At 42.0% G+C, this 10,750-nt stretch overlaps 1 pseudogene; it reads left to right on the top strand.

Annotated features, from left to right (window-relative positions):
• The first annotated feature begins 2,308 nt into the window (after nt 1-2,308).
• LOC121330708 overlaps nt 2,309-10,750 on the top strand; it is a 45,347-nt pseudogene continuing 36,905 nt past the window's right edge.

The following is a 10,750-nucleotide window of genomic DNA, read 5'->3' as shown; positions in this document are numbered from 1 at the left end:
GCGTCGAGGAGGACCCTGTACGCGATGACGCTCCACACCCTCCATTTCCCCGCCCTCGTCTCCCGCCGAGACACCGCTTGGCGGGAGACCCTCCGGCCGCCGGAGGGCGTCGGTCCCCAGTGGGAGGCCCTGTACTCCCCGCTGGTCTCCAGGGGAGCTGGGGACCTGGGCTGGAGGGTCCTGCACGGAGCGCTCGCGTCAGTTCCTGCGTCACTTTACCGACTCGGACGCCGCATGCCCTTTCTGCGGTCAGTCCGAGTCGGTGGCTCATATTTATTTTTTATGCGCCAGGCTGCAGCCGTTCTTCCTCCTGCTGAAGAACCTCTTGCTGCAGTTCTGGCTGCACTTTTCACCCACCCTCCTCATTTTCGGGCACCCTGTTCGTGGCTCCAGCAAAAAGAGAGACCTCCTTATCCTGGCTCTTGCTAAACTGGCCATTTACAAGACCAGGAAGCGGAAGATGAGCGGGGAAGGTCTCTTTGACTGCGGGGCCATGTTCAGGGCCCTCCTCCGTTCCTATTAATTTAGAGCACGCCCACGCGGAGTCTGCTGGCGACATGGCATCATTTGTCGACCAGTGGACTGTCTCTGTACCACCTCCCCTTTTGTTTTGAACATTTAATTTGCAGATTTTTGACCGGTTTTCGTTGTATTAGTTAAATGCCTAACAATTTAGCATCCTCTATTAAGAGGATGCTGATTTGTATTTTTTTCTCCAGCCGTCGTAAATGACGGCTGGAGGTGACGTTTGCCTTTTAGGCATTTAAATAGGAGGTGTCGTCTGCAAATTTAACAAGTTTGCTTACTATACCAGAATCTAAATCATTAATGTAGATTAGGAATAGCAGAGGACCTAATACTGATCCCTGTGGTACACCGCTGGTTACCACACTCCATTCTGAGGTTTTTCCTCTAATCAGTACTTTCTGTTTTCTACATGTTAACCACTCCCTAATCCATGTACATGCGTTTCCTTGAATCCCAACTGCGTTCAGTTTGAGAATTAATCTTTTGTGCGGGACTTTGTCAAAAGCTTTCTGGAAATCTAAATAAACCATGTCATATGCTTTGCAATTATCCATTATCGATGTTGTATCCTCAAAAAAATCAAGCAAGTTAGTTAGACACGATCTCCCTTTCCTAAAACCATGTTGACTGTCTCCCAGGACCCTGTTACCATATAGGTAAGCTGCCAGGAAAGGACCCCTGGGACAGTCTCATGCTCCCCTAGAACAGCACAAGTCTGGAGCTCCAATGGAACAAGTTGCATTGATGTGCTGGGTCCCCTGCCACTCACTGAGTCTGGAAACAAGTACGTGTTGGTGGCGATGGACTACTTCAGCAAATGGCCCGAAGCATACGCTCTCCCTCACCAAGAAGCCACTACCGTTGCTAATGCTTTGATAGAGGGCTTCATTACGCGCTTCAGCATACCCCAGGAGCTGCACTCGGATCAGGGTCAAAACTTTGAGAGCCGAGTGTTTGCTGATGTGTGCCAGCGATTAGGGATCAGGAAGACATGTACCAGCCCCTGCACCCACAGAGCGACAGGTTGGTGGAGCGCTTTAACAGGACCCTGGGTACACAGGTCGCTATCACCACAAGCATGCACCAGAAGGACTAGGACCTGCAGCTTCCGCTTCTCCTGCTCGTCTACCGCAGTGCAGTGCAGAAATCGACCGGCTGCACACCATCGCTTCTCATGCTGGGTAAGGAGCTCCAAACACCCGCTAAGCTACTCTTCGGTCGGCCGCCAGACCTGCAACACACCCACCCTGGTCCATAATACACCCACCAGCTTCAGGACCGGCTGGACACTGCACATCAGTTCTCCAGACACCAGCTCCAGGAAGCCGGAATGCGCCAGAAGCGTAATTATGATGTGCTTGAGAGAGGGAGAGCCTTCCAGCCTGGAGAACAAGTGTGGGTCTACGGTCCCAAGAGGAGATGGGGTCGCTGCCCCAAACTTGACAGCCCCTGGGTCGGCCCTTGCTTGGTTCTGGAGCAGGTAGGCGAGGTGGTCTACCGGGTTCAGTTGCCTTTCCCCGGTCGGAAGGTGGTGCTGCACCGGGATCGCTTGACTCCCTACCTAGGCAACCAATCAGTGAGAGCCAAGCCTGGTTCAGATGAACTGGGGGTGACCTGCCCCTCACCTCCCTCCACCTTTACTGCCCCAGGTTCACGGAGCCGCCCTGGGCCAGCTGCCCGGAACTGAGTGGGCCGTCACCACGGGTTCATTCCTGCCTTTGTCTCCCCTGTACCTTCCCTGCCCGGTCAATACTCCATGCCACAGAGAAAGGGACAACGTATGACATCGCCCTCCAGTCAGCCCCCAACTGCTGGGGACTTGCCTAGCCCAAGGATCATCACTGGATGCCCTGTAAGGCAGCACCGCTGCCCCTCCACTACCAGACTGAAGCAGGTTCTTCCTGGGCTGGGAAGTGTTTAAGCAGGGGGAAGTGTAGCGTCGAGTCTCGTGGACCCACTGAAGAGAACTTGTTGCTGTTGCAGCCTGGTTCCTGAGAGAGGACTGGTGAACATTGGAAAAAAAAGTAACAAAATGTCACAAAATTTGAGTTTTTGCTTGATTATATTACCTTTAGAATAATCAGACAGGTACAACACTTTTTACAAGTCAATTACACACTACTACAAACACAAAAAAATAACTCAAAACTATTTTTCATCAATGTTATAACTATTTACACCAGGTGAGGTTTGCAAACAAAAAAGGCGTTTAGTGACAGAAATTATCTGTATGTGTCCATGGTATGTTATCTTTCAAAACAGTCATCTGGGTGTAACCCTGGCTGCCTTGACCATGTTTTGCAGAAACATAGACTCTCTTCTTCCCCCTTTTGCCTTTCTGTCACTGCACAGTCTTTGGGTTACTTCGATTCATTTTTGGAAATTAAATTTGGCTTTCCATTCCATTTCAATTCTTGATGAAAATGGCATGTCAGGTCTCAACATGGAGTCTGTTGTTGGGATACCAAAGTAAGGAACAATAGCGGAGACATAACCAGTTTCACAGTCAGCTAAAACAAACACACGCATCCCCCACTTGGTAGGCTTCTGAGGATTGTAGCACTTGAAGATAATCCTTCCTTTGAAGCCAACGGGTGCTCTTATCAATGCAAATGTCTCTACCTGGGATAAATAGCTCACAGCATTTTGTGTCTATGTAGCTGACCACATTCCTGACCTTAAGTCCTATGCTAACAAAAGCAGCCTGAGGCACCTGGGTGGGGGGAGGGCAAAGGTATAGCATCCAAAAGATCTGCAAGAAACGTGATCTCTTGAATACATCTTTGAAAAACTGCATTCTGTTAGCCCATTCCTCTGAGAAATATTCTTTTATTCCGTTTTTACATTCAGTCCGATATTCAGCAGAACACCAAAAAAATGCCTTCATCTCTGGTAACGTAAAAGGTTTCCAGGAGTTCCAAATAGAATTATGACGCAGCGGTCCCGTTAGTTTTACACTCTCATATCTGTTGGTTTAATTTACAATTTCAGTAAACAAAGCGTTCGTAAAAAAAAGGTGAAAAAACTCCAGTGTAGTTCTCAAAGTAGTACTTCCTTGTAAATTGGGGTTTTGTGAAAGCATCTGCACTTACCGATGCGCGTCTCCATTCGCCCTTCGGCTGCGGGTCTGGTTCGTGGTCACTTTCCTCGGAGTCATCAGTAAGAGAAATATTTACTTCCTCGTCACTGGATTGATCAAAATCATCATCCAAACTGCTTTCGTCTGTACTTTCTGCCTCATCCATCATCTGTGTAAATTCTTCAGGCTGCCTTGACTTTATCTATTTTCGTGATGTTGGACCAGGTCTGACATAGGACCGCAAAGGGTTAAAGATAGTGACCCGAGAATCACGTACGAGAGAATAAAGTCTCGCGGCACTTAAAATATGCAGCACTATTTTTATTTATTTATTTATTTTAACCAGAACTACTCAGAATGTGGCTCATAGTGCTTTTGTCAATGACACCCACTTGAGATTGTTGCAGTGATTCAGGAATTCTAAATTGGGTGAAAAAGAGTAGCTCGGTGTCTTAAAATATCTCTGTGGGATTTTCCTGCACTGAAAGTTGCAGATATGCGAGAGCAACTTGGAAAATGCATGGTTCCCGCAATCCTGCGCTGAAATTCAAGCCCTGTATACTGCTCCTCGTAAATGTGTTTGAATGATTGTGACAGAAATACAGTGATTCTTGGTGGTAAACATTCATCCCGACCTGCGAGGGCACTAAACAGCGAGAACAGAGTTCTTTGGACAGGCTGGTCTGACAGTTATTTCCCCGCGTCAGGATCTCAGCCAGTCTGGAAGAAGGCGAGACTCCGTTACAAGAACGTATTGACCCGGAAGGGAAATGAAGTGACAGCCGCAAATTGGAGGGGGGACAGAGAATCGTAATCTGTTCCTTCGCATTAGTTTGCAGTGAGTAAGAACCGAGAAGGACAATAAAAGTGAATAAAATTCTGAAATCACGAGTGTTGTGTTTTGTTTGTTTGTAATTGTCTTCTGTTGTACGTTACCAGACAGTTAACACAATTCCAAAGCTGTCACCAAGGGACAGCACTAAATCGTACAACACTGATCACAAATCACAAATATAAATCTGTATCGCCCACCACAAGCACTACTGCACGCACCCAGGACTGGTGGCCGTGTTTGTATTATTGTGGGATGGACACTGAGACTGTCTGTTCTTGTATTATATAGCCCATGCTGTATTGTCTGCTTCTTTCACGCACTGCATCACTCCTGCACCTCAATCACTTTGCCACTAATATATATATATATATATATATATATATATATATATATATATATATATATATATATATATATATAAAATATAAAAATGCAGTAAACCCATGTAAACATGAATAAAAAATGTAATGTAGGTGAGATTAAATAAAATACATTTCAAGTGTATTATTATTTATTTATTTATTTTTTCATTTTGAACAATATCAAACAACTTTTGTCAATGTTACATATTTATCTGGGTATTTAACAGAAGCCCTTCAAAGACTACATTGAAAAACAAAAGTACTGAATCCATGTTTCACGGTGTGATAGGGCAGAGCCCTGTCTGTGTATATAGTGTATACATAGTATATATAGTGTATATATTGTGAGATTGTGTCCATGTGAAAATGTTTGATTCATGAAAACCTGTGCGAGTGCATGTGTTATTCAAATTTGCGTGTGTTGTTTAGATAATTGTTTGGTTTATTGTTCACTTGCGGTGGTTTGTTTGAGTTATTGATTGTTTTATGCACATATATAGAGGGGGCTAGGTGTGTGTGTGAGAGAATTGTTGGAGTAGGGAGTAGAGTGGTGAGGATGAGGGTGATAGTGTGTGCTGTGTTCTGTGTAAATAAACATGCACTGAAGCGCTTAATCTGCAATTCTCTGTCTCCCTGAGTGTTATTACCGCCATGTCGCTTCTGACACCATAATGTTACATAGCTCTGAACAAAAATTTACATTACTAATTTATAGACTTAAAATGCCATTGATTTTACTATATCTGTAACATTAACAGTCTTTCAGTCTATCAGTCTTTCATTAACAGTCTTTCACATTCACGTTCACAAAAATTGTATAAATAATTTGACAAATCTAGATTCTGAATGAATTGGTTGGTTAATTAGGTGCTAAACGACATTTTCAAAACTTCCAGAATCAAACGGTTTGAGATTTATCTTTAGTTTCTACTAGTTTTAAATTGTAGTTACTGTGATTCTTCAAAATGAAATTGTACTCTTGCAGACATTAAACAATGTCCATCTTGAAACATTCCTTGCTTGACAAAATATTCTCAATTTCCCCCCTCACTTCTGAATAGCTCTGGTATGTTGAAGGAAGTTCAAACACAAGCCCACATGTATGTGAAAGTGGACGTCTTGGTAGACCATCCAAACTGGTGAACATAATTTGGATTTTCTCCACTGCCATGACATCTGAGCCAGTCATAAAATGGAGTATCTTCCATAACGACACATCATCTAGAGGTATTGCTGTAACTATTTGAAGCTCTGGCTTTCAGCTTTGGTTGATGGAGTTGCTTGCAACAGTTTCAGCACTTTCTTTACAGTTGGCATCTTCTCTGTGTACATTTTCTCTACTTGTTGGCTGTTTGGGAAAAACCCTTTCCGAATAATTCTGGAGACTTCTGACATTTTATCAAGGGCGTATTTTGGTTTCTGGGTAAGTTCTTTTTGGGCAATCTGTAGGAATACTTGTTTCATGTTTTCCTTTGTTGGAATAGTGGTACATCCCATCCTGTCCAGAAAATCCAACACGTCATCTGTGTCATCTTCTGTAAGAATACCTTCAATTGTTGCATTAACCAAATCTCATTCAGTCTGGCTTATCTAGGAAAGAAATGATCCATGCAAAATATCTGGATTAACAGAGTTTTCTCCATGAATGAGTGCTATTGTGACTTCTTGCCACCTAGAACATATTCAGCAACAGAAGCAAAGAATTCTGTCCAAAAGGCAGAATACGCATCTCTAGACAGTCCTGAAACATCAGCTCCTGCTTCATCTATGAAGAACATTTTCAGCTGTGCTGACAGTATAACTGATTTCTTTGAAGTGTGCATTCATTTCTTGAAGGAGATTAAATCTATGTAATCTGATTGTTGTAGTTATGGGATGTTCTTTAGGAGAAGGGGTCAGTCTTCTTGGAGATGGTAGGACAGTATAAGAAACACTGTCCACCTCTACTGAAGATAAATCTAAGTGCAAAACACACTGTGAATTTGCTGGAGTAGAATTGGTCATGTTGTGAATTGACAGAATCTGTAGAGGTGGTGGTTCTCATATGAGAGAGTGTCAGTGAACTGAGAAGCTGCTATGTCCTCAGACACTGGTCCAAATTGTATTTCATACAAGAAACTTTGGTTCAGGGCTCCATGTTGGTAGCAAACAATCCTACTACAACATGAAATGTTGGTTCTTGCACAATGGTTCTTCACTTATAACATTTGTATTCAATGCAATTTGTTCCACTATTATTTCTGACCTGTGTTCATGGTCTCTAAAACTGCTTCTTGTTCCGTGGCTAATGTGGAAAGATGAATTCCCTCATTTGTGGCCTCACAATGAGTTTGAGCTAGGGATTGTCTACAATCATTTATGTCTGTAGTTAGGTCAGTCTGAGCCAAAATATCCTTTTGTGGTTGACTGTCTGAATCTGATGTACTCTCAAAAAATGGATAGGCTGCCAGGTAAAAGTTTTTAGAGTATTGTACAATTCCCCCACATTTGAACTATCTGGCATTACTGTTTTCTGGAAATCAAGGATATCATATTTTAAGTCTTCCAAGTAACCTTTCTTGGATTTTCCATTAGAAAAGAACAAATTCTTCGCCAACTGTACAAGTGCCTGTTTGTCTGCTGTTTTGGGAACTTCTAACACACGCATTCTTCCTCCCTTGTTTGCCTTCATGCAACCATCCCAATTCAATCCTGTGACTTTTTTTTTTACTGCATGCCTGTTGCCTTTTATGAAACATATTTTACTGTTGCTCTCATAGCCCTATCCATTCCTTCCAGTGTTCACAACTTATTTTCCATTGTTATGTAGCATAATTTTGTCTCTGAGCTTCTGCAATAGGTTCTGTTTCTTTGTTTCTGCTTTTTCCTTATTCTGATTTTCTGCTTTTGAAAAAAAATGCATACTACAATCCTGTCACCAAAGATGGGGACATATTTGGCCAGACTGTCATCATCCATCAGGCAGATTAGTTATCTGTCAATCTGTAAAGGTAAAAATATTTTTTGCCTGTATACAGAGAGAGAGAGAGAGAGAGAGAGAGAGAGAGAGAACGAGCATATTAAATTGATTATCGTGACTCCTGAATCTTCGACTATCCGATCCAGCTTTGACCCTTTTTATGTACGACTTCCCAATTTGGCTTTGACCTTGCAGCACAACTACCAGACATGGCTTTGAAAACTTGCACTATGACTTCCTGACTTGATTACCGAACTATGAACGGACTCGACACCGAGCATGGATATACCTACCTTTGCCTCTTCTCACCCCGAGAATCCATGGAAAATCTTGATCCCTACAGTGGCATCTCCTTTCTTTGTTTCAGCCCCTGACCCAGGGCCTTCCCAGCCGTGCCATTCCAAAAGGAAACACTATCAGGATTCCTTCCCTGCCCAGCGTTTATTTCAACTGTCTTCAGGATTAGCCCCATCGGAATAGCGACCCACAAAATACTGCGAAAAAAGTGCCTGATCGATCTTTCTACCCGGAGAGGCAAGTTCCACTTCCAGTCTAAATGCCCTAATTCCCACAATCAATTCTCCCTTCATTACATTACAGCTTCCGACGCTATTAAATCCATAGTCACAAATGCGTGTACACAGCTACTTTGCTCAGGCATTGTGATTGATCTAGCTACTGCAGACGCCTGCTTTATTGCCTTGTACCCAGTGCTATGTTTTGATAGTATTTCATCACAGCACTGCCATTTCAAACCAAACAGCTTCCCATTTGCAGCTGGCTTACCTGTAAAGTAGCTGCATACTCTTTTGTTTGTACAGTTTGTTCTGTTCTTGGCTCCACATCCGCTTCTATCGAAATCCTCCAAACCAACATCACTCCTGTTGTCACTAAAAACTATATAAACAAGTAAAACTAATAATAAAACAAAAAATAATAATAATTTAAAACACTATATATATATATATATATATATATATATATATATATATATATATATATATATATATATTATATATAGATAGATAGATAGATATAGGATGAGAAGAAGGGCGCGCCCCTCACTGAAGTGGGAAGGTATGGAATGAGCGCAGAGATTATATTACTTTGTATGATCAGCTAGCTAACAACTGCCAGGAGTAATGTTATGCCTGGTCTAGTGAAGCTGCTGTGCTCATTTCATTATTTAGCCTCTGGCTCTTTTCAATCTACTGTAGCTGCAGTTGCTGGGCTTTCCCCACCCATCTTTTCCAGATGTTTCCAGCAGGTACTGCATGCTCTGCTGAAGCTCATGAGAAATTATATTACATTTCCCACACAGAGGACAGGTTTACAGGACTTGAAAGTGGGCTTCAACCAGATGGCTGGCTTCCCCAATGTGACATGTATTCAACCCCTAAGCTTTACATGTATTTCCACCAGCAGGTTACATTGTTTTGCAGAATATTGTGGGTAAAGTTCCTTCCATTACCCATGTCCCATTATAGTGTGGTGCTGTGGTGCTCTATGTGAGGTTCAAACACAATCAGATATCCTTTTTATTATATGTATACTGCAGTATCTTTAGTCCATGGAGTATTCACCAGCACTCGGACCCTCAGTAAATGGCACACAAGCCCATGAAGTGCAACAGAAAACACGATGCATTCCTGTGGAGAGGTATATCCCACCCCTGTGCGTATTTTGCTTATTTTGTGTTTGTGTTGCTGTTATTTAAAATGAATGTTGGCTGTGCACGGGTGTTTAAGGTCGTCAGGGAAGGGTTAATCGGTTCACATGCAATTATTGAATGAATTATTAACAAGCAATCGAGCCAAGGCACAGCGGATCAGCGCTTCACTCACAGTCCTGTGTGTGCCCATTTCCTGGTGTGACATCACCTACAAGCTACCTGGGTCACAATGCCCTTTGACACACTAACTGCCTACAATCTATGCCAGAAAGATGAAGGTCCTGCTATTCATGATATTTCTGTATAATGTATATGTACATTACACCAACCTGAAATGTAAATACAGTTTACTCAAAACAGCCTTAGCAAAGCAACTTACACAGAAAACGTGACAAAGGGTAAATTTAAGATGAAATTTAATTGTGCCAGCCAACAATAGTAGATGGACATATACACAAAATAGAAATAATTCAGGTTGTATTTATTATGCTGTAGCTGTAAAAGAAAACTATAGAAAAACTAAATGCAGAAGACAATCTAAATCTAAATGAAATGTCTTCCCCTCCTCTTCTCATTCCAGCGAATATTGCTTGTTGAAAGATCCAAGTTTGGATCTCTCAGTTTTTTCTTAATGAAAAGAAAAAATAATGAAATTGTATCACATTTTCATTTAATGTTAAATACATAATTTAAAATAAGAGTCAATAGCATTGGGAAGAACCGTCTCCCAGAGTTGTATCCCATTAGCAGCAATCCTGTCTATCATTATCCCGATTATGCAGTACTGCTGTTGTAGTGTTATTTTCAGGTACACAGCGCTCTGAAAGCAGGGAAGTGCCCATTCAAATCTTATACGTTATGCTGTTTTTTGGTCTTTTACACCTTTTCAAATTGAAATTTTCATATTTTTCCATCATTAAGAAAATAGTATGTGAATATTTATCATATGCAATGAATTGGGTCGTGTAATTATTATTTTTTTGTTTACATCTGTAACTTCACATTTTGTCTTGTTTGTCGTTAATTGTTTAAGTTTGCAAAAACTAATGTAGGATTAATGGTATATGCACCTCTGCTTGACAATAGGAAAACACATCACATCATAATAAATGTGAGAGCGTACCACTTTTTAACATTACACAGGTCAAGTTTTGGTACACGTGCCACATTGTGACGATGTACCACTTTATAACACTACACTGGTACCGATGTTCAGAATCAATTTGGAGAGCAAAGCTGTTCATTCAGCTGCAAACCTCTTTTATCTGACATGTCTTCAACAGTCTTTGCTTTGCATTGTGTAATAACAGCAGGA

Source organism: Polyodon spathula, chromosome 18 (genome assembly GCF_017654505.1).
Source record: "Polyodon spathula isolate WHYD16114869_AA chromosome 18, ASM1765450v1, whole genome shotgun sequence".
Classification (NCBI taxonomy): Eukaryota; Metazoa; Chordata; class Actinopteri; order Acipenseriformes; family Polyodontidae; genus Polyodon; species Polyodon spathula.
This window is presented reverse-complemented; position numbering and strand designations above follow the sequence as displayed.